The 24966-nt window shown below is 37.3% G+C and overlaps 2 long non-coding RNA genes across 2 annotated transcripts in view; both read right to left on the bottom strand.

The window, feature by feature from the left end:
- Nucleotides 1–20362, bottom strand: part of LOC145819633 (uncharacterized) — a 225757-nt gene extending 205395 nt beyond the window's left edge. Inside the window, exon 1 of the long non-coding RNA XR_014360395.1 lies at nt 20309–20362. This is a non-coding gene — a long non-coding RNA (uncharacterized LOC145819633). The remainder of the gene's footprint in view (nt 1–20308) is intronic.
- Nucleotides 13818–15813, bottom strand: LOC145819632 (uncharacterized). Its single transcript, XR_014360394.1, has 3 exons — nt 15677–15813; nt 15311–15344; nt 13818–13977 (listed from the first exon to the last, which is right to left on the bottom strand). It is a non-coding gene; the product is annotated as an uncharacterized LOC145819632 (long non-coding RNA).
- Nucleotides 20363–24966: the final 4604 nt, after the last annotated feature.

The raw sequence follows: 24966 nt of genomic DNA, 5'->3' as shown, positions 1-24966 counted from the left end.
AATTTAATAAAATAAAATTCAAAAAGCAAACTCTCCACTTGGTAATTCAACAACAAATTCTAACTAACTTAATTCCTCCATCATTTACAAATCAATACAGCCTAAAAAACCCCATTTATTTTGTCCAAAAACCCAAAGCCATTAATTATATCAATTTAGTCCTATCAGTTTTGTGTATGTAACCCTCCATCACCTTCTTCAATCTTCACCGGGACCCATTCAGATTCATTTTGCTTCCAACCTTAAATTAATTTTGAATATTTGTTAGCAATACATGACCATAAGCAAAATATCAAACCAACCCCTTTGGATCTATTTGGTTAGCTCATGGGTAGCAACCAACAAAATTTAGATTGAAATTAAATAAACTATAAGACTAAACTGATATAATAAAATTCAATGGATAAAACAACAAATCAACAACATGCAGCAAGGGGACAATTGTTTATAGGGTCTTAAAAAAGTAATAGGCAATGCGGAAACTATATATATATATTTTTATCACAGCTTACCAATCCCCACTCCCAAATAAATGGGGGAAAAAAATAGAAAAACAGAAAAAGCCCAATAAATATAGGAAAATCCATATCAGTATTTAAAGAGTATTTAGCAAACTCAGAAGTATTTATAGATCCGTAGACATTTATGAGTATTTAGCAAACAATAGCAAAACTCATAATATAGAAAAACCCATTTTATAAATAAAAAATTAGCACCCATTTAAAAAATTAACACCCATTTCTCATTAAAGAATCAAACATTTCATTAACTCTGTGTGTGTGTGTTGAGTCAGTACCTTTGAGACCCAAAAATAGTAGGAAGTGTCTGGTTCATCCTCCTCAGTCACAACATATAAAAAAAGAAAAAAGAAAAAAAAATGTCACTAAGATTACTTGCCTCCAATTCTTAACTAATGTCTAATTCTTTGCCCTTTCATGAACTCTCTCAATAAGTCATCCTCTTTCTTCGAGGCCAAACACTATTCTTCTCTCATTGAACCAGTTTCTGCTCATCATCTTCCAAAACAGCTTGGCATTCAGAACCGGAATTAGAGGTCAGCGACATTTAGATGATTGTTTAAACACCTCTTGGCATAATGTTGTTTTAAATTGGGGTTATGTTCCTGACAGAAAATTGACTATATGGTCGAGAATTATGTGATAAAATATTGAATTTGGTTTATAAACATGTCTATTCTAAGCAAAAGGAGCTTATTCTAGCTTGAATGAAACAGAACTTTGATATTTGTTCATAACTATGTGATCTCAAAAGTACTGTACACATACCTTATTTGTTTGTCAGAAATCAAAATCTAATTATGGGAATGGCTGTGAAACTATATGTTTATTTATTTTTGAGTTGAACAGAAAGGTCTGGAACCATTATTCTGATATTGCTTTCTTAGTTGGAGAAAATTGTGGCCAAAATTGCCCATTGATGTTATAGGGTGTCTGGGTTATTATTAGACCAAAATGGGGGCAATCCCTCTGGATGTCTTTTTATTCTTTATTTTTTATAGCAACACTCTGGACTTTTCTAGATTCTGATTTCATTCTTGTTTTGAGAGGGAATTGGAGTTTAATAGATCCCTCAATACTTTTCTGTCTCTCAAGGCATTTGTATAGCGATCCCGAGTTTGCCCTTGTTGTACAGTGATCCGGACATGTGTCCGTGGATGTTGGTAGTTGATTATTATCTTGTTTACATCCTTTTACTTCGTAATTGAGTTATAGGATGTGTTGGGCAGGTTTGTTACAGGTTGGTTGAGTTTAGAAACCAAAACTTGTTGCCCAAATTTTGACCTGTCCACTCGAGCGGGGGTTTTGGCGCTCGAGCGGGAATTGCACCCATCCAGTATTTCCTGTGCAGTATTGGACGCTCGAGCGTGGAGTAGGCCGCTCGAGTGGGGTTGTGTGAGTGCCGCTCGAGCGGGGAGTTGGAAGCTCGAGCGAAGACCTGGTTTTGTAAAAGTTCTAGGAGTGTGTATCTGCCGCTCGAGCGGGATTGTTGACGCTCGAGCAGGAGTCTGTGAGTGACGCTCGAGCGGGGTGTTTGACGCTCGAGCGGGTCGACTGGGTTTAAGTTCCGTATTTTGACTTTTCAAATCACTTTTTCACTTTCTCTTCTCTCTCCTACTTTTCCAAAACCACCGTTGTTGAGCCTCTCACTCTAGAACTCTACCTTCTCTCTAGGTTTTGATCTAGTAGGAGTGATTTGCTCATCTTTGGCCTTTACAAAAAGGTTGTTGATCGTCGAGGGCTACATTTTAATCTGAAAATTTCGGGATTTGGAGCACGTTGGGTTTTGTCATCTTCTCCCTTGGGGCTCCGAATTTGAGGTAGGGATATCCTACTCCTCTCTATGGATTTTGTCTTTAAATTTTGGTATTTGGAGATGTTGGGGTTGGTTTGGTAATTTTTGTGAAAGTTTGGGGCTTTTGTGTTATTTTACAAAAGTTGGGACTTTATTTATAATAAACCTGGATGTATGTTTGGTATATAGAAATGGAATAAGTGTTGAATCATTGATGAAAATGGGACCTAAGGGTTGAAATGGTAATTACGGAAAATGACCTAATTACATTATTTGATTAATTAGGATAATTAATTGTGAGAAATGAGGAAATGAAATGGAATTGTTGAGATTGGGAGTGCATGGGGTTAAAGGGTGTAGTTGAATTATTTATCACTCACCGAATTGAAATGTTGATTGAATATCCATTGTGCATTTATTTTTTGTTTAGAGATAACTGCTTTGGGCTATCAGTGGAGGATAGTCGTGATTGTTGTAGACAATGCATGATGATTAGGCAAATGAAAACTAATGAATGGAATGTGTCATAGAATTTGACGGTTGATAGAATACATTAACTATATGTATTGAGTGATTGTATATAGAACCAATGTGTTTGTATACGTTATGTATAGAGGAGGAGATGGGGGATGTACTCCGCGGTTTAGGGGAAGATAGGGGATGTACCTCTAAACCGGATAGTGTTAGGAGAAGATAGGGGATGAACTCCGTAGATACAGCTCATATGCTTGTCTAGAGAAGTGGAGATAGAGCTCTTATGCTTATCTTTGTGAAATGTGGATATAGCTTATATGCTTATCTGTGAATGTGGGATATTGTTGTTATACATATCTGTTGAGAATGTGGATATAGCTTATATGCTTATCTGTGAATGTGGGATATGGTTTTTATACATATCTGTTGAGATGATGATAAAGCTAATATGCTTATCTGTTGAAAAAGGGAAAATGAAAAGTAACTTGGACTCATAAGTCGTATGACATAAATATGTGAATTATGTGAATGTATCAGTGTTGGCCATCTATCAATTGCTAATTTTTTAGTCATTGTTCATGGTTGGTTTAGTGTATTTCTACTGGGCTGTGGCTCACCCTATATGGGAATATCATTTTCAGGTACAGGTAGCATGCCACCTCCAAGGACATAGCTTGGGAGGCTAGAGGCGGACATACTTTTGTCGTTTTATTTTTGATGTATTACATGTAAATTCAAGACAAGGGCTAAATATGTAAATGAGTTAGTACTCTTTTGTTGTAACCAAGTGTTAACTTGGAAAGCTGTAAGCCCGTCGGGCATTTTGCTTTTGTTGTTAACATGTAATACTTTTGTAATGAAACTCTGATGAATGTAAGGTTGTGGGACTTTTATATATCAATGCATATTTATTTGATGGGTTTAATGTAGCTATTTTGAGGGCGTTACAACTTGGTATCAGAGCGTACCGGGTTCGAATACTTTGGGTACGTGGGAAGTGATTAGGATCACAATGGGTTTGTCTCGCTTGATAGAGACTTAGATGTAGTGTCATATGCTATGTGCTTAATTGATAACATGCTTATGTGATTATGTGGGTATGGGATTTAATTTCTAGGATGTTGATTGGATCCTTGGGTTTCTGGGAGTCTTGTTGGAAAAGCACTTGATCAATGCTGTTTCTAACCGGAACTCTAGTAACGCCTCGGGACTATCATTATCCGGAAATGAAATTCGTAAGTTCTTATGTGTCTATGTGCTTACGTGGAGTGAATTACAGTTGTCCATGCATTAGGACGTGAGTGTTTAGTTTCTGCACATTTATGAATGTGCTAACGTTCTGTATTACCTTTATTAGGATGTCAGGACGAGGAAGAGGTGCTAGGTGCGGTAGGCCTGCGAGGCAGGAGGTACCGTTACCGGAGGAGGTTCCGGCAGTGCAGGAGGGAGTTGGTCAGGCCAATGTGGCCGAGCCAGTGGGTCAACAGGCCATGGGTGCCTTGGCCAGAGAGATAGCAGGAGCTTTGGGTATTCTTAGAGCTGGGAATCAGGCAACTGAGGCAGGGCCTTCTTTCTTGAAGAGGGAGTTTTTCCGGTCTAATCCAGATGAGTTTATCGAGGATCCGAAGGAGCCACTGAAGGCTGATGAGTGGCTAGAGCAAATGAGCAAGACGTTTGAGATGCTTGGCATCGAGGACGGAGCACTGAAAGTGACCTTGGCATCCTTCCAGCTGAAGGGAGATGCGGGTCAATGGTGGAAGTACGAGAAGGCTCGTGTTGGTGGTACATGGGAGGCGTTTGTGAATGCTTTTCAGGAGAGGTTTTTGTCTGCAGCAGCTAGGGAGAAGCTGAGGGATCAGTTTAGCCGGCTTAAACAGCAGGGCTTGTCAGTGGCCGAGTTTGAGGCTACTTTTACCAGCCTGTCCAGGTTTGCACCTGAACTAGTGGCGTCTGAGGAACGCCGTTGCTATGAGTTTGAACGGAAGTTGAGGCGGGGCCTCAAGTTGAGAGTTGGTGGGTCTTACATCCGGGAGTATAGACACCTGGTAGATGCCGCTGCTCATATGGAAATTATGATGCAGGAAGAGGAGGAAGAGTAGAGGGGCTCCAAGAGGAGCTAAGATGGCCAGGGTGATGGCAGGAGGCAGAGGGGTTATAACCCTCAGCAGTCTCAGGGAGCAGTTTCTAGATCGACCTTTCCAGTGCCGAGTGCAGGCTCGGGGAGAGGCAATCAGGGGGAGTTTGCTTGTTACAAGTGTGGCCAGCTGGGTCACAAGGTTTCTGTTTGCCCGCAGAAGGGTGGAGGTCAGAGAGCTGCTTCTTCTTCAGCTAGACCGCAGAGTCAGAGTTTGGGCAGGGGGCAGCCCTTGTCTTGTTATCATTGTGGACAGCCTGGGCACCTGAAGAGGTTTTGCCCGCAGTTGAGTGCTACTTCGGGAGCGTCTGGTTCCAGGCAGACGCAGAGTTTTCAGCCAGCTCAGTCTGTGCAGGCCTCGAGGGCCAATCCGGGGGCTTCGTCGTCCCAGTCAGTGCAACAGTCGTATGCTCCTAGAGGTGAGCAAGTAGACCAGGGGCCTACAGGGCGCGTGTATGCTGTTACCGCGCAGGATTTAGTACCGGCTCCATCGGTAGTGAGAGGTACTTTTCTGTTTTGCAACTCGGTTGCTAGTGTGTTGATTGACACGGGTGCATCTCATTCTTTTGTATCTGCTGCATTTGCATCTGTTTTGGAATTGGAGTTAGCACAGTTGGCATCTCCTATTTGTGTAGTGTCACCTCTTGGTAGTGAGTTGATCCTGAAACAAGGTGTTAGAGGTTGTGATATAGAGGTCGCCGACCATAGGCTTCCTTTTCCGTTTGTTGTCATGCCCATGAAGGGTTTTGATGTTATTTTGGGTATGGACTGGCTATCGTCATACCGGGCTGTTATCGATTGCTACCGCCAGAGGGTCACGTTATGTACCTTGAGCGGGGAGTGGTTCCATTTCTTGGGAGACCGGGTTGGTAGTGTTTTGCCACCGGGGTATGATTCGCGAGGGCGAAGTGAGCTTAGTGGTCTACTTGCTAGCTTTGAGAGTGGTGAGTGGGATAAGACCCAGATTGTATTGCCGAAGGTGGTTTGTGAGTATTTGGATGTCTTTCCCGAAGATCTTGTTAGTTTGCCACCTCATCGAGAGATAGAGTTCTCTATTGATCTAGTGCCCGGCACGGCGCCGATTTCTATGGCACCTTACCGTTTTGCTCCAGCAGAGTTGGTTGAGTTGAAAGTTCAGCTCCAAGCATTGCTAGATAAGGGTTTTGTTCGCCCTAGTGTTTCACCGTGGGGAGCACCGGCCCTCTTTGCTAAAAAGAAAGATGGTGCCTTGAGATTGTGTATAGACTACCGGAAGTTGAATCGGGCTACGGTTAAGAATAAGTACCCTATGCCCCGTATAGATGATTTGTTTGACCAGTTGAGGGGTTCCCGTTGTTTCTCTAAGATAGACTTGAGATCGGGTTACCACCAGTTGAGGGTCAGGGAAGAGGATATTCCGAAGACGGCATTCCGTACGCGGTATGGCCATTATGAGTTTCTGGTGATGCCATTTGGGCTTACCAATGCACCGGCAGTCTTTATGGACTTGATGAACCGGATTTTCCAGGAGTTCTTAGATCGATTTGTGATTGTCTTCGTGGACGACATTCTTATCTATTCGCCTTCTGAGGAGGAGCACGAGGAACACTTGAGAGTGGTGCTTGAGTTGCTTAGAGCCCATAGGCTGTATGCCAAGTTTGGGAAGTGTGAGTTCTGGCTGAGGGAAGTCAAATTCTTAGGCCACGTAGTATCCGGGGAAGGGGTGTCTGTTGATGCATCCAAGGTAGAGGCAGTGCAAGATTGGGCCCAGCCTAAGAGTGTGTTTGAGATCCGCAGTTTTCTGGGATTAGCTGGGTATTACCGCCGGTTTGTGAAAGATTTCTCCAGGTTAGCGTCACCGTTGACTAGACTGACTCAGAAGGGAGTCAAGTTTGTGTGGAGTGAGACTTGTGAAAAGTCGTTCCAAGAGCTAAAAATTAGATTGACCACCACTCCGGTGTTGATTATTCCGGAGCGAGGGTTGGGTTATGCGGTTTATTGTGATGCCTCACGAGAGGGTTTGGGTTGTGTGTTGATGCAAGAGGGGAGCGTGGTAGCTTATGGCTCACGTCAGTTGAAAATACACGAGAAGAATTACCCTACACACGACCTAGAGTTAGCGGCTGTGTTCTTTGCCTTGAAAATCTGGAGGCACTACCTTTATGGTGAGAAGTTCGAGGTGTTCTCGGACCACAAGAGTTTAAAGTATCTGTTTACACAGAGAGACTTGAATTTGAGGCAGAGAAGGTGGATGGAGTTCATTGAGGATTATGATTTTGAGCTGCATTATCATCCGGGAAAGGCCAATGTTGTGGCCGATGCCCTTAGTAGGAAATCCATTAGTGATGTAGCTAGTATAGCCCTCCGAGAATGGGAGATGTTGGGAGCACTTGGGGAGTTTGATTTACTTCTGAGTGAATCCGTTGAGGCTGCGGCCTTGTTTTCTGTTGTTGCGCAGCCTACACTTGTGACACGAGTGTTAGAGGCACAGAGAGGTGACCTTGAGGTAGAATCCCTCCGAGAAAAGATCTCCATTGGGAAGGTTGAAAAGGGTTTGACGGTGTATCCCGACCTGAGTGTGAGATACCGAGACCATTTGTTTGTGTCGGAGTCTTGCCGAGAGGAAGTACTCCGAGAGTTCCATCATTCGCGCCTTGCGGTGCATCCGGGAGGTACTAAGATGTATCGGGATTTGGGTCGCCAGTTTTGGTGGCGGGGTATGAAGAGGGATGTGGCTATTTTCGTATCGAAGTGCCTTACTTGCCAGTAAGTGAAGGCCGAGCATCAGAGGCCAGCGGGTTTGTTGCAACCCTTGCCTATTGCCGAATGGAAGTGGGAGCATGTCACTATGGACTTCGTTGTAGGTCTTCCGAGGACTCAGCGGGGTAGTGATGCTATTTGGGTGGTTGTAGACCGGTTCACTAAGTCGGCGCACTTCATTTCTATGCGCGTGAGAGATTCGGTAGTTCATTTTGCCGACTTGTATATTCGGGACATAGTGAGGTTGCACGGGGTCCCAGTGACGATCGTCTCAGATAGAGATCCTCGTTTTACTGCTAGGTTGTGGCAGAGTTTGCAGAGTGCCTTGGGCACTAAGTTGACCTTTAGTACGGCTTACCATCCTCAGACTGACGGGCAGTCCGAGCGTACTAATCAGATTCTCGAGGATATGCTTCGGGGTTGTGTCCTGGACTTCAGTGGGACGTGGGAGAGGCACTTACCCTTGGTAGAGTTTGCCTACAACAACAGTTTTCAGTCTAGCATCGGTATGGCACCGTTTGAGGCCTTGTATGGCCGACCGTGTAGGTCTCCAGTTTGTTGGGCCGAGGTGGGTGATGCACCTTTGTTGGGTCCGAGTTGGTTAGGGAGACGACGGAGAAAGTTGAACTTATCCGTAGGAGGCTTGTTACAGCCCAGAGTCGTCAGAAATCTTATGCCGACCGTAGGAGGAGGCCTTTGGCGTTTGAGGTAGGTGATCATGTCTTTCTGAAGATATCACCGAGGCGAGGCTTGATGAGGTTTGGGAAGAGTGGGAAGTTATCCCCTCGGTTTATTGGTCCTTTTGAGATCCTTGAGAGGATTGGCGAGGTTGCTTATCGGTTAGCCTTACCGCCGCAGTTGTCCGGAGTGCATGACGTGTTTCATGTGAGTATGCTTCGGAAGTATGAGCCGGATCCATCGCATGTGTTGGATTGGACCGATTTAGAGGTAGATGAGGATGCCTCGTACGAGGAGAGACCGGTTCGGGTCTTGGATAGGCGGGATCAAGTCCTGCGTGGCAAGACCATTCCTTTGGTGAAAGTCTTGTGGAAACATCACGGAGCGGAGGAAGCCACTTGGGAACGTGAGTTGGAAGTCGGAGAAAAATATCCGGACTTGTTTGTTGATATGTAATCTTGTATTTAGATTTTCAACTATTGTTGAACTTAAAAGCTTTAATATATGTCTCAAGTTGTAAAACATTGAAAATGTTTGGTTTATTGGAAGGATGTTGTGGGAACTTGCCTCATATGGAAGTTGAATGTAACATTATATATGTTGAATATATTGTTGAAATTGGAAAGGAAATGCGTAATGTTGATGCATGTTGAAAGTACATGTGTTGTTTACATATTGTGAAGTCCCTCTTGTTAAAGGGAGGGGGTGACCGGTAATGGGTCGAATTGTTGAATGTTAAAATGTAACATTGTTTAAAATGGAGGAAAACTTATTTTTGAAAACTTGTGCTTAATTTCGAGGACGAAATTCTTTAAGGGGGGAGGTTATAGCGATCCCGGGTTTGCCCTTGTTGTACAGTGATCCGGACATGTGTCCGTGGATGTTGGTAGTTGATTATTATCTTGTTTACATCCTTTTACTTCGTAATTGAGTTATAGGATGTGTTGGGCAGGTTTGTTACAGGTTGGTTGAGTTTAGAAACCAAAACTTGTTCCCCAAATTTTGACCTATCCGCTCGAGCGGGGGTTTTGGCGATCGAGCGGGAATTGCACCCATCCAGTATTTCCTGTACAGTATTGGGCGCTCGAGCGTGGAGTTGGCCGCTCGAGCGGGGTTGTGTGAGTGCCGCTCGAGCGGGGAGTTGGAAGCTCGAGCGAAGACCTGGTTTTGTAAAAGTTCTGGGAGTGTGTATCCGCCGCTCGAGCGGGATTGTTGACGCTCGAGCAGGAGTCTGTGAGTGACGCTCGAGCGGGGTGTTTGACGCTCGAGCGGGTCGACTGGGTTTAAGTTCCGTGTTTTGACTTTTCAAATCACTTTTTCACTTTCTCTTCTTTCTTCTACTTTTCCAAAACCACCGTTGTTGAGCCTCTCACTCTAGAACTCTACCTTCTCTCTAGGTTTTGATCTAGTAGGAGTGATTTGCTCATCTTTGGCCTTTACAAAAAGGTTGTTGATCGTCGAGGGCTACATTTTAATCTGAAAATTTTGGGATTTGGAGCACGTTGGGTTTTGTCATCTTCTCCCTTGGGGCTCCGAATTTGAGGTAGGGATATCCTAAGTGTTGAATCATTGATGAAAATGGGACCTAAGGGTTGAAATGGTAATTACGGAAAATGACCTAATTACATTATTTGATTAATTGGGATAATTAATTGTGAGAAATGAGGAAATGAAATGGAATTGTTGAGATTGGGAGTGCATGGGGTTAAAGGGTGTAGTTGAATTATTTATCACTCACCGAATTGAAATGTTGATTGAATATCCATTGTGCATTTATTTTTTGTTTAGAGATAACTGCTTTGGGCTATCGGTGGAGGATAGTCGTGATTGTTGTAGACAATGCATGATGATTAGGCAAATGAAAACTAATGAATGGAATGTGTCATGGAATTTGACGGTTGATAGAATACATTAACTGTATGTATTGAGTGATTGTATATAGAACCAATGTGTTTGTATACGTTATGTATAGAGGAGGAGATGGGGGATGTACTCCGCGGTTTAGGGGAAGATAGGGGATGTACCTCTAAACCGGATAGTATTAGGAGAAGATAGGGGATGAACTCCGTAGATACAGCTCATATGCTTGCCTAGAGAAGTGGAGATAGAGCTCTTATGCTTATCTTTGTGAAATGTGGATATAGCTTATATGCTTATCTGTGAATGTGGGATATTGTTGTTGTACATATCTGTTGAGAATGTGGATGTAGCTTATATGCTTATCTGTGAATGTGGGATATGGTTTTTATACATATCTGTTGAGATAATGATAGAGCTAATATGCTTATCTGTTGAAAAAGGGAAAATGAAAAGTAACTTGGACTCATAAGTCGTATGACATAAATATGTGATTTATGTGAATGTATCAGTGTTGGCCATCTATCAATTGCTAATCTTTTAGTCATTGTTCATGGTTGGTTTAGTGTATTTCTACTGGGCTGTGGCTCACCCTATATGGGAATATAATTTTCAGGTACAGGTAGCATGCCACCTCCAAGGACATAGCTTGGGAGGCTAGAGGCAGACATACTTTTGTCGTTTTATTTTTGATGTATTACATGTAAATTCAAGCCAAGGGCTAAATATGTAAATGAGTTAGTACTCTTTTGTTGTAACCAAGTGTTAACTTGGAAAGCTGTAAGCCCGTAGGGCATTTTGCTTTTGTTGTTAACATGTAATACTTTTGTAGTGAAACTCTGATGAATGTAAGGTTGTGGGACTTCTATGTATCAATGCATATTTATTTGATGCGTTTAATGTAGTTATTTTGAGGGCGTTACAATTTGTGTCCCTCTCAAATGTAACAGATCCCATACTACCAAGTATTTGTAAGTGCATTCCTATTATAAAAAAGTGGTTGTTATTTCCTGGCAAAAAAATAAAAAACAAATTGACTGAATCTATACAATTTAGTGCTTAAAAGGAATGCATACCTTACACTTCCATGTATTATTTTTCATTTCTGGAACAGATATTGCAAGGACAACTGAAAAGAGTGTACCTCACTTTTTGTTTGGTAATGTGTTAGTTTTAGTATTTTGTTTATAGGAAATAGAAATTTATGTTTTTTTTTTTTTTTTTTTTTTTTTTTGCATAAAGTATGAACAAAAATATTGGTGTGAACATAGTTTATAGTCAACAATAAAGCAAAAAGTTTTGCAAGCAGGTAAAGAACAAAGTTTTCCAACTCTTTCAGGATGCTCATGTCTCCTAATTTCCTAAAATTCCAAACCAATATGAAGGACTCACAGACATTTTGTCAGACACCTAAACTACAAAACCAAAAATTACTCATTCAAGCTGGAGAATTAGACAAATCCAAACAACATAATAAACCAACAACAGCGATCAAGAGCAGAGAAATGGGAAAACACAACAATGATCAAGAGCAGCGAGTTCGAAGTCTTACCTTGCGAGTGCAAGTTCGAAGGGAGTTGAAGGGAGCCGAAGGAGGAGCAGCGTCAGCAAGGGAACTTCAACGTAAAAATGGTAACCCAACACAACCAAAAATAAAAATAAAAATAGATACAGCCATGAAAAAGCCATCAGCCAATTTGAAGGAGGAGAGGAGAAAAACAACATAATCAACATCATCAATGACAGTTCGAAAGAAGATGAGAGAAACAACATAATCAACAGAGACCGAAATCATACAAACCTCCAAATAGAATTCAACTCATATTTTGTAAGGGGAGCGAATAATTTTCTTTATTAAGACTAAGACAGCCTTGTTATAAGAAAGAAGAATTTTTGAAGGCTATAAAACCAAACAAAATTAAATTTTAAAACAATTAAAGCTTGCCTTGTGTGAAGTATCCATTTTTGGCTGATCATGCTCATTTGAGTTTCCATCCCTGTGATAATGCATAACTCATTTTCTAGTTGAAGCATTATGTATAACAATTACTAGGCAACAAAAAAAGAATCAAACTGAAAATTAAACCTAAGGTTCATTAAACAAAATTAATTGTACTATTTTTTTAAACAAAGATTACAACCAAATACATAAAAAAGATACTTACCACAACTGAAAAATGAAAGAGAGAGAATGAAACAAAATTAAGTAGAGAAACGGAACAGTTAAAAAGAGAATGAGAGAAACATAATTAATACTCCAAATCATATAAACAGAATAGTTACATAGGGGAACTAAATTAAACAAAATAAAGATAAGTTTCCGAAAATCAGTACATGAAAATTGCTTTTAGAAACCCATTCAGAAACCCATTTTAATAATTGTGCTGGTTCACTTATCATTTTAATATTTTTGGAATCAAAACCATTCAGAAACACATTTAAATCTAAACCATTTCAAAAAATCATTACATGAAATTTACGGCTTTTCCTCACCTCATACCCAACACCACCTTTGCCTCAAACCAATCAATTGACCTGCCTACTAAAAAAAAAGAAAAAGAAAAATGGATTAGTTGGTTTGTATGCTTTCTAAGTGATTGATAACATGTTGTATACTCCAAATCAATCACAAAGAATTTGCCCACAACATTCAAGAGGGCACTTCACCAACATTAAGGGTTGAAAGAGAAACCACTTTCTTCTTCACTTATGAGGTACCATTATGCATAATCATCCAATTAAAAGTATAAAGTAGGTTTAAACTACTTCAAGCATAAAGTAAGTTTATGCTATCACTCATTACTCCAAGATGACTAACTAATAACAGCCAAATATTTGAAGAAAAAAAAAAAGAAACAACCAATAGGGTTAAACTGGTTTTTGTTACTCTAGACCTCTTTACTGTTTTTCTTTTACAAATTCTTTCTAGTCCACATTGAGCCAATCTCAGCATTGTTCATAGAGTCTTACAAAATAACTGGCAAAGTTGAAAGTATAATTTTTTTATTTTTTTTTTATCAAAACTTACAATCCTCACTCTGAAAGTAAAATAAAAAAATGAGAGGAGAAGAAGAAGAAGAAAAACAGAAAGAAAGAAAGAAAGAAAAAAAATAAATAAAAAAATAAAGGAAAGAATAGGTTCAGCTCTTGTACAAAATAAGAGATGATTTTCACCCAACGAAACTAAAATATATTGAGTTGAGTCACAGGGGTAAAGGGAAGAAGAAAAAAAAATTGACTTTAACCCATCCAATCAAAATTTTAATTTATTATAATCGAATTTGTTTGTCACCTCTATTTTAAAATGAATGGCATTTTGTAACATTCCTGTTATGGCAGTTTGTGTGTTCCTGTTATGTTGATGCAAAATCTATAATGTCTATAATGGCCATAAGTTATGGCAGTTTGTGTGTTTCTGTGCGTTCCTAAAGGCACTGACAACAATTTTTTTTGATATCACGTGCTACGAAACTCAGTGGTAATAAATCAATTCAAAATGATAATATTACCCTGATTTAAAACTTCACCTATAAGAAACTGAAATTGTTTCTACACATTAAATTAGCGAAAGCATTTATAAATTTCATTTATCATGTTCATATTTTTGAAATCAAAACCATTTAGAAACACATTTAAATCTAACCCATTTTAAAAAATCATTACATGAAGATAGGTTTCTAAAATCTAAACCATTTCAAAAAATCATTACATAAAATTCACGGCTTTTCCTCACCTCATACCCAACACCACCTTTGCCTCAAACCAATTAATTGACCTGCCTACTAAAAAAAAGAAAAGAAAATGGGATTAGTTAGTTTGTATGCTTTGTAGGTGATTGATAACATGCTAGTTATTAAGTGAGGATAGAGAAAAGTGAAAAAATAAAACTTTATTATAAACACTCCCAATAAAACTTAAGAATATATTTTAATTTTATTATAGAGATTTGGTTTCTGTTAACAAAAACCAAAGTGTAAGCTTCACATCAACACTGAAGTGTAAATCGCTTGCTAAACAAAGCACACAAACCAAAGCTATTGTACACATGTTAACGCTTTATAATCCCAAAAAAAAAAAAATTACTAAACACCAGACAAAGCACACTAGCAAGTGTTTTGAAATCCCACAAAAATTAAAACTAAACACCAAACAATGCACACCAACCAATACTCTGCAATATAAAAATATTAAAATTAAAATGGACACCAACCAATACTCCGCAATTCAAAAAAATTAAAATTAAAATGCCCATTAGTTAGTGCTCTACAATCTCACCAAACAACGTACACCTCCAACTGCTACTACTGCCAATCACATTTTAACAGTTCTTTGCAAATTATAAACCCGAAATATAGTGAGAAAAATAGAGAAAAAGAAAATGCACTGCTATAATTTTTTTAACCACAAAGCACTCCCATATAAAGACCGCTTAAATGGTGAAATTTACTCTCTATAAAAATAAAAACAAAAAACCCTAAAAAATAGCCAAATTAAAAGGATTCGAAAAGAATAAGTCAGATGGATTAAAGTCATTTTGAAATAAAAAATAACTAATGTTTGGCTATTTCCAAATCACATCACATAGTAAGCAATGAACTTTCTAACTGCTAAAAAATATGCTAATTCTTGTGGTACCTGCTCCCATGTTCTTCACCTTTTTTCCTCATCTACTTTTACTATCTTCTCTAAAGCACTTGATAAAAAATAAGCACACATATTTTCTCTTACCAATTGAATCATATTTTGAAAAAAATGAGCTCACATGTAAGAAGAACAATGGGACAACAAAAGCAATACACTATGATTTTGTTAGCTTTTATTCCAATGGGGATTAAAACAAATGTGATAGAGACGGGGAAGGGAAAAAAACGTTTGCAATTTATAATTTCTCTGTAAATAAAATGGATATAAACCAAAAACCCAAATAAATTCAAAAGAAAGAAAGATTAAGGAGAGAAGAGGAGGAGAGGGGTGGAGGGGAAAAAAAAGTACAAAATACCAAAAGATCCAACAAAAGACCCAATACGTAATAGACCCCAAAAAAATAAATTTACTAAAATTTTGAGTAATGAAACAGATATAATAAAAAACAAAAAAATCGCTTAGAGTTTATACCTTTGATTATATCGAAAACCCATAAATTGATGACCTACAACAAAACGACACAACACAACATGAAAATGGCGGAAAGAAACAAACTGAAATTTAGGAAAACTAATTACTAAAGGGAGAAAGGCACTCCCATATATACTTTAAATGGACAAAGTAAAAAATGGTCAAAGTAAAAGGCTTCCAAAGCCATCCAATAGATAATTTACTTGTGACTAAAGCCATTCCCAAATATATTCTAATCCAAACTTAAACCAATGCCTTATAGATAGAGTGTACCTTTATGGTAACTGTTACATAAAAGAACAATTCAATCCAATAAAACATAGCCCATGAAATATAATTCTGACAAAACAAAATTCTCAGACTAACCTCAATGTAAAATGCAACTACTCCCAAGTCTTCTTATTAGTCCCAGCAATAATATGTCCCAGAAAAACCACCACTCTTCAGGCTATCAAATATCAATACAATTTACCCATTAAAAATCAGCATATGTATTGATTAAAAATCAGCATCCAATTGTGCATGTAGTGACAAAATCACAATAGACTTCATGTGTGAAATAATGAGAAAAAGAGAGGGCTAACCAAACCAAAAAGAGAACGCTGGTTTAAAAAAAAAACAAAAAAAAAAGTGACAAAAACCCAATAGGCTTTATATGTGAAAGAATGAGAGAAGAAGCGAGTGTTAACCAAAACCAATAGAGCATGCTGTTTTCTTTTTATAATTGTTATAATTTGAAATGTCAATTTTATTGAATAAGTTCTAATGGTTAAAAAGAAAATTGACATTTCAGCCAAATTGCCACTCACACCTTGAAACACACCACAAATCAGTAGAAAACACCAGCACCTAGAAACAGCCAACACCAGCAAACACGACAGAGATGGGCGACAGAGAACAAAAATCTAACCATATTTATAACATCTATAAATACCCACAAACCTGAAATCCATGTATTAAACAAACAGAAAAAGCAAAATTATTTATTTATTTTGCTAGGCCACCTGTGGTTTTTCATTTGGAAATGACTGAGAAAGCACATATTACTGGAATTTTGCAAAGTAAGTGTTTTGTCTGTTTTTTTGGCCTTTCATGTCTGGGGCTACTTTATTTATTTCTTTATTTAATTTTATTATTATTTTTATAAATTCATTTTTTTAGCTGCCTTATCACTTGATTGTACCACATTACCTATATGATTTGTTAGTTGTATGCTTAATGCTTTTCTAAAACTGTTGTATCTTTATTGCTTTCTATTTAGTTATTTTTGTATTTTATTAGACTGATGTCTTTGAACATTGCAGTACGAAAAAGTTGAGAAGATTGGTGAAGGAACCTATGATGTGGTCTATAAGGCTTGGGACCAAGTGACCAATGAAACTACAACTTTAAAGAAGATTCGTATGGAACAAGAAGATGAGGGTGTACCAAGCACGGCAACTAGAGAAATTTCTCTATTGAAAGAGATGAAGCATGTAAACGTTGTCAGGCATGTTTCCAATTTCCATAATATGTTTATTTAAATTTAGGTGAATTTTGGTGTTTCTGTTGATAGCACTATGTTTTTAGTATGAGCCATTAAATATCCTGAATGTACCGAATTGAGCTGCACAACTATAAAAAAAATCCTAGTCTTGAGCTACACAACATGTATGTACCGAATTGAGTCAACCTGTCTTTCATCCAAATATTCTTTGTTTTTGTGACTATATTTATTTGTACTATTCTTGTTATTGTTGGTGTATTTAATTTAATAACTCCTTTCATTTATTTGCATACTTCTATGTATCATATAGGCTTTAAGATGAGCAAAATGTATATTTTTTTGACAACTTCATGAGTTGGTCTACATTGTCGGCTGAAATTGAATCCTTAGAAAAATTGAAATTGGATGAGAGTAGGAACAATCCTTATGAAAAGCGTGATGTAGGAGGAGCAACATGATTTGATGATGTGCATTTCTAATTCAAAGTCGTTTCTGAATTCTGTATTCTAACAGCTGTTTATGAGAGCATGCACCAATAACAGCATGTTTCTAGCTTGTGCTTTAAATCAATCATGAATTATATACACACACAAAAAAAAAAACATGAAATTGCTTTAAATTCTAAAAACATGTAAATTCTAAAAACAAACTTCAAAATTCAAATAATTAATAAACAAATCTTTCAAAACTGAGCTTCCTTATTATATAGATGATTTAAAGCAATACCCTTTGTTAATAAAACAAAACATATTTATAAGTTTGTTGACCCTTTATGTTTCAGTTGTCAGTAATAATTTAATCTATCTATCTAAATCTATCTACCTTTGCCTAATCAAATCTTTGCTAGTTGAAATGGTCACTGTCTAAGCCTCCCTACAGTTCAACAACTTCGGAGTTAGTAGAGATAGAGGCCAATGGCCATGTTTCATATAGCGACCCCGGCCTTCTCCCATTTGATTATTGTATCCGGACTTAGGTTCCGTAGATTCTGTCATTGTATAATGGTTGTTGTTGTCCCTTATTTCTCATTTGGAATTATAGGATGTGTTGGGAAGGTTTGTTTCAGGTTGGTTGGGTTTAGAAATCAAGTGTTGCTGTCCAGTATTTTGGATCTTCGCTCGAGCGAGGAGTTTATCGCTCGAGCGAGCTGTTGTTTTTGGTTCTTCGCTCGAGCCGGGGTTTGGTAGCTCGAGCGAGAGTTTGTGTCTGGTTTGGACCTGTAGCTTTGCATTCTTGGCTCGAGCGAGCTTTTCTTCGCTCGAGCGAGTTAGTTCGTTCTTCGCTCGAGCAATTGTTCCTTCGCTCGAGCGTGTGTCTGGTTACAGACCTGAGGGTTTGAGTTCTTCGCTCGATCGAGCTTTCTTTCGCTCGAGCGAGCTTTTGGCTTGTTGGCTCGAGCAAGGCTTCCTTGGCTCGAGCGTAGTTTCTCTGTGTCTGGTCGCTCGAGCGACCAAGTCTTCGCTCGAGCGAGCCTGTCCAGTTTATATACGCAACAGCGGGTTTTGATCAGTCTTTTTCATATTCTTTTTGATTCCAAACCCTAGGTCCGACTTCTCTCTCTCCCTACTCACCTTCTCTCTTAGATTTGATCCACTTAGGGTGTGTTTCTACCCTAGATCCTTCATTAAAAAGATAGAGTGAGTTGAGGGCTTTCATTTAATCTGAACATTTGGCGAGTTGGAGCACATTGGTATTTGGGCACTCATCTCTGTCTTCACCTTTTGAGTTGTTGTCTTCGAGGTAGGGATATCCTACTCCATTTTATAGGTTTTGTTCTAAGCTTTGGTATTTTGATATGTTGGGGATACTTTGGTAAATTTTGGGAAAAACCCTAGTTGTATTATTAAATTAATTTGTATAATTAATTCAAGGAATTGGGAAAAGATGGTTAAATTCATGGAATTGGGGAATTCATTGATTAAATGGCGTAGTTGGATAATTTGAATTATTTGTCTATTGAATTGTCGACATAGTTATTTTCAGTTTAGAAATAACGGTTTTGGGCTATCGGTGGAGGATAGTCGTGATTGTTGTAGACATTGCATGTGGATTAGGAATAACTGAAACTAATCACATTGGTTAAGTCATTAATTTTGACTATTGCATTGATACAGAAAATACATGTATTGATTGAGCATTGCATTTGCATACATTGTTTTGTGTGGGAGGAGATAGGGGATGTACTCCACGGTTTAGGGGAAGATAGGGAATGGACCTCTAAACCGGATTTTGTTTGGGAGGAGATAGGGGATGGACTCCATTAGCATCACTTTTATGTGTGCTTATTTATATAGAAGTGTTTTATTGATACAACACTAAAATGTGTATCAATCTGGAAGTATGAAGTGTTGATTTGAGCTTGAGTCTCATTTGTTGTTGTTATTGGAAGGATGTGAATATGATATATGTGATTCGCTGTTGTAAGTTTGGCCAGGTTCTGAGCCATGTTGATAAAATTGGAAAGTAAAACGTATCTTTGGCAATAGTGTCATGAGACTGTAAAATGAAGTAATTGATTATTTTGGTTGACCATCTGTTGAATGCTATTGCTTTATTCATTGCTTATAGGTGGTTTAGTATATTTCTACTGGGCTGTGGCTCACCCTTTATGGGAACATCATTTTCAGGTTCAGGCGATAAACTACCTCCAAGGACTTAGCTTGGGAGGGTTTGGCATCTGGATTGAAGAAGACTACTTTTAGTTAATAGTTGTTATTTATTAGTACATGTAATCATTCAAGCCTAGGGCTTTTTCTTGTATTGAGATTAGAACTCATATTTTTGAATCCAAGTGTTGGCTTGGAAAGATGTAAGCCTGTAGGGCATTTTATTCGATGTTACATGTAATGCTTTATTTAGTAATACTCTGATGAATGAATTAATAAATTGTCTTCTTTAAATAATGCATGTCAATGATATATAATGGGTTAATTTTGAGGGTGTTACATTTCATTACTTTCATTGGATTAGCAATTGGAAGGAAGTAAACCATGTTTGGACGTGAAAATAGAATTATTAAATTGTGGATCATAAATTTAAATAAGAATTAAAAAAATATAAATTAATTTTTTTTTCATTTCTATTTTACATTCCAAATCTCTATTCAAATTCATCGTCTAAACATAGCATAAAAGAAAATTATTCGGTACCCAAGAGACATCATATGGCACATTTCACACACCAATCACAAACTAATAGTGTGCCTGTTGCTAGACTCTCCTTTATACCTTATTTATCTATATCTCTTCACAGTCTTATTATGGGGCTTAATTCTAAAATCATACTGATCATCAGTGCAGGTTTAAAATTGAACCTTATAAAAAAAATAAAAAAAATATAAAGAGATGAGATATGAAGGAACCTATCCCTTTGATAATATATATCTAATTATTTACCTTGGAGTTTGGAGGGTTCTTTCGGAATTTGGGTTTGCTGCCTCTTCGCTTCTGTGTATGAGGCTAACGCAAGTCACGCGCCATCAACAGAGTGCAATCTTCATCAGGTTTGCTCACCTGAACCGTATGTATACCGGATTATTTCTTTGTTGAACACCATTGTTCCTTGTTCCTCTTTTGCAACGGCTCCGTCGTCAATGGGGTTTGGGGCTGCCATTGCTGATGAAGATTGGGAGAGAGAGGGAGGAAGAGAGAGAGAGGGGGTGCCGTCGGAGAGATGGAGGGAGGCAGAGAGAAGATGATGAGAGAGAATGGGCTTCGACAGGGAAGGTTGGGCCGTGATGGAGAAAAGAGAGAGAGTGAGAGAGAGAGAGAGAGAGAGGGGCTACGTTTTCAAAATTTGAAATCAAAAAGAGATAAATGGGAAAGACAAATGGGAGTGAGAGAGAGTGAGAGGCTGTCGGTTGAAAATGATAGACAAATGGGGTGTGATATTTTGAGCCATTAGATTAAATCAATCTAACGATTCAAATTTTGACATAGGTATAAGGGTCACATCAGAATTCAAAAACCGAGCTTCCTTATTATATAGATATATATATATATATATATATGTATAACACCCATTATATTTAGAAACCATATCACATGAGATAAAAGTCACATGAAAAGGTAAAAAATTTGATATGAGGGTTGTGCAAACAAAATGTAACAATTTCATTTTATGTTTCTTGCAAGGAATGACTGCTTAAAATTAATTTTCCCTCCCCTGAAATAATAGGGCACATACTTAAAAATGATTAGAGATAAATTTATTTATTTTTTTATGCTTATTTTAAATGGTCATTTGGCCAGCCTTACCTAATAATTTTATTGTGAATAGGATAATTACAAACTTTGCCTCACCAAAGACAAACACATCTTATGTGCGAAAAGCATTTCCCATTTACTAAACAAAATGTGATTTGTTCACATGGTTATAGTTGTCCGACGAAGTTGATTTTTTTCTTACGAATAACCTTTATTGTGAGACCTATCATATAGAAAATTTAGATCATCTATGTGAGCTCAGATTAAGATTCACAAGAAAGGTATGGAGAGGAGTGGAATGATGAGTTACAGGGAAGAGCTTATTCCTTTTATAATCATCTCATTGAGATATATCCAATAAGGTCTGAGTTGTCTAAGAAATTTAAAAAATAAAATAAAATAACCAGTCTCAGAGCATCCTTTTTTCTAATTCAAATATTATAAAAAAAAACTAAAGTTAATACAGTAAAATTTCACAATATTAATGTTAACTTGGTGAAATTCTACCACCACTATCATCAACTACCACAATTATCACAATTTTTTTTTAATGTCAATTTTTTAATGATTTTAAATATAAAAACGAAATAGTTTTCAAACTTCAATTTCATCAATTAGATTAAAATAAAAATAAAGTCTCTAAATAGTGTGTTAGAGTTTAAAATGTCACTATTCAAATATAAAAATGTTTTTAGTAGCCTTGAATACAATATAGCCCTCACAATCATTATTAACCATCACAATAATAAAAATGTTTGGGAGTTCTAATAGTAGAACTCTAAAGGAGTTCTAATTGTGTGGGTTATATAGTGATAGTGATGTTTTTGTCTTTTTTTTTCATTGCCAAGTGTTTAGAGCATTGTTTTTAGTGGGGTGTATCACTTCTGATCACAATAATCATAGCACTTCTAATTTTTTATTTTGTTATGATTTTAAATACAAAAAGCAAACCAACAACATGCAAAATTGACAAAAAAAAAAAAGAAAAGAAAAGAAAAGAAAAGAAAAGAAAAAATCGATGCATTCCAAAAATCATAAAATTAATTATGAAGGTTCCTAAATATATTTTTAAAATGCGTATGAAGCAGATTGAAAAAAAATCAAAATCTATTGGTTATATAAAAATAAAAATGTCTCTATATAATGAAATTTCACTGTTCAAATATAGAGAATGTTTTCACTAACTTTCCACATGTAACAACCCTCGTTACTGTTTACCGATTAACCACTGATTACCGTTAAACTAAGACTGATTATGACAAGTAATTGACTCAACTGAAATACTGAACTGACTGACTGAAATCTGGAACTGAATTGACTGAGTATATCTGTTTAATTGTATATCTATATAGCGATCCCGGTTTTCCCTTCATTGTTTAATTGTATTTCAGACTCAGTTCCGTGGATGTGTTGTTGTCTTTTTCCCGTTTCCATCCTTTACTCTTTGTATATGAGTCTTGCGTCGTGTTGGGTAGGTTTAAAATAGGTTGGTTGCGTTTGGAAACCAAGGGTTAGTGTACATTAAATTTTCATAATGGTTCATTTAATATCCTTATTAGTGGTTCATTTAATATCCTTATTAGTGGTTCAGTTACTATCCTTATTAGTGGTCCATTAAAGCGACCAATCCTTAATATCTTACATTTATTTATGGGGTTTCATTACTTTGGTAACCTCTTGGTCATAAATGGAGGTTAAATAGAATTCATGAACTTGGTTAATGGTCATTTTTGGTGTAACCATTTTCTTAGTTAATGGTCATTATTTTGGTGTAACCATTTTCTTGTTTAATGGTCATTATTTTTGGTGTAACTATAAGGTCCTAATGGCCTGTTATATATCAGTAGGCAACAGCAGGTTAAACATGATTTTTTCATCATCTTTTCTTTTCAAACCCTAGAGCCAACTCTCTCTCTCTAAACTTGTCTTCTCTCTAAGAATTGATCTACCTAGGGTGAGTATCTAGCCTTAGTCCTTTATTAAAAAGATAGAGTGGGTTGAGGGCTTCGTTTTAATCTGAGAAACTTGGGATTTGGAGCACGTTGGTCTTTGGTCATCATCTCCGTTTGAGTTCTTCACTTCGAGGTAGGGATTCCTACTCATCTTTATGAGCTTTAACCTAGATGTTGGGCTTTTGTTTAAATGGTTTGATTTGGGAAGTTAGGGTTTTGAAATGTGCTATTTTGAAAAGAGGGGTTTTGTTTATTTGACTCATCCATAAGTGTTTTGGGTCTAAAATAGAGATTGTTGAGGTTGTTAGTAATATTGGAGCCTTAGGGTTGATGTTGAGAATATAGGGAAAAGCCCTAATTGTTATGATAAATTAATTTGTATAATTAATTTAGGGGAATGAGAAATTGAATAGGAAATATTCAAATTACAAAGGTATGGGATTAAAAGGGTGTAGTTGGATTAATTTATCGCTCACCTAGACAAAATGTTGATATTTTATCCATTTGGTGCTTTTATCATCTGTTTAGAAATAACTGTTTTAGGCTATCGGTGAAGGATAGTCTTGAGGGTTGTAGACAATGCATGGGGATTAGGCAAACTAAAACTAATCAGTTGAGTATGCTATTAAATAGGGCGGTTGGTATAATACATCAAAATTTTGTATTGATTGATCGAATTTGTACATGTTAATCGCTTATATACATTGTTTTGTGTGGGAGGAGATAGGGGATGTACTCCACGGTTTATTGGAAGATGGGGGATGGACCTCTAAACCGGATTTTTGTTGGATATTGATACAGCACTAAAATGTGTATCATTTGTGAAGTATAGAAGTGTTTTTGTTTGTTATTGATACAACACTAAAATGTGTATCATTTGTGAAGTATGGAAGTGTTTTGTTTGAGATTGATACAGTACTAAAATGTGCATCTATTATGAGGTATGAAATGTTTAAAATGAGTTATTATCTCACCTGAAATAGAAATACGGTCGATATGAGATGTGATCTCGTTTAAATTGATTGGCCAAGTTATGAGTCATAGTTATGAATTGAGAATTTGATAAGAAATGGAAACTGGAATAGAACATGGTCATATTAGTCATGGGTTTGCAATGTGTTATAAGTTGTTGTGTAAGAGTTAAACGTTTATCAATTGCTAACGTTTTAGTTACTGTTCATACTATGTTTAGCATATTTCTACTGGGCGTTGGCTCACCCTATATGGGACATCATTTTCAGGTACAGGTGTTATTCCACCTCCAAGGACATAGCTTGGAAGGCTTGAGGCTATTAGACCACCTTTTGTTGTTTTGTTGTATTACATGTATATCAAGCCAAGGGCTTTCTTTGTATAGAGTTTGCACTCTCTTTTTGCAACCAAGCGTTGTCTTGGGAAGTTGTAAGCCCATAGGGCGATTACTTTTATTGTCAATATGTAATACATGTTGTAAGAATACTCTGATGATTGTAATATAATATCTCTTTCCTATATCTTGAATGTATGATATTATGGGTTTATTTTGAGGGCGTTACAATCTATATGTTGCATGTTTGATTATCTGTTTGTGCATTTATGTTTAAACTGTAAATTGGAGGCCTTATCGGCGGCCGAATCTGAAATTAATTAGTGATATGTGTTAATCATAATTTATGTGATTTTATGGTGTATTTATCTGAAATGTGATTTGGTATGATTTAATTAGATTAAATAAGGGTAAATTGTATTGGTTGGACTTAATTGCCAAAATGCCACTTAGTGGCCCACTACATGGAACATTTGAGACTTGCCTTCATTCTATTTTGTACATTTCATCAGCCTTGTTGAGTGTATAACCGGCTAGAGAGTGAGGGAGAGTGAGAGAAGTAAGTTCAACTTGTTTTCACCTTGATTTTGCTTGGAGGCTTAGGGGTTTTGGAAGTCAAGTGCATAATTGAGCTCCTAAACCTTGAATACAATACTTAAGGTAGAACACCCACCTTCTTGAACTTGTTTTTGAGTTGATTCTTGCAT

This window comes from Camellia sinensis, chromosome 2 (genome assembly GCF_055761805.1).
Source record: "Camellia sinensis isolate YWXY chromosome 2, ASM5576180v1, whole genome shotgun sequence".
Classification (NCBI taxonomy): Eukaryota; Viridiplantae; Streptophyta; class Magnoliopsida; order Ericales; family Theaceae; genus Camellia; species Camellia sinensis.
Note: the sequence above shows the minus strand (reverse complement) of the source record. Positions and strands in the feature narration are given on the sequence as shown.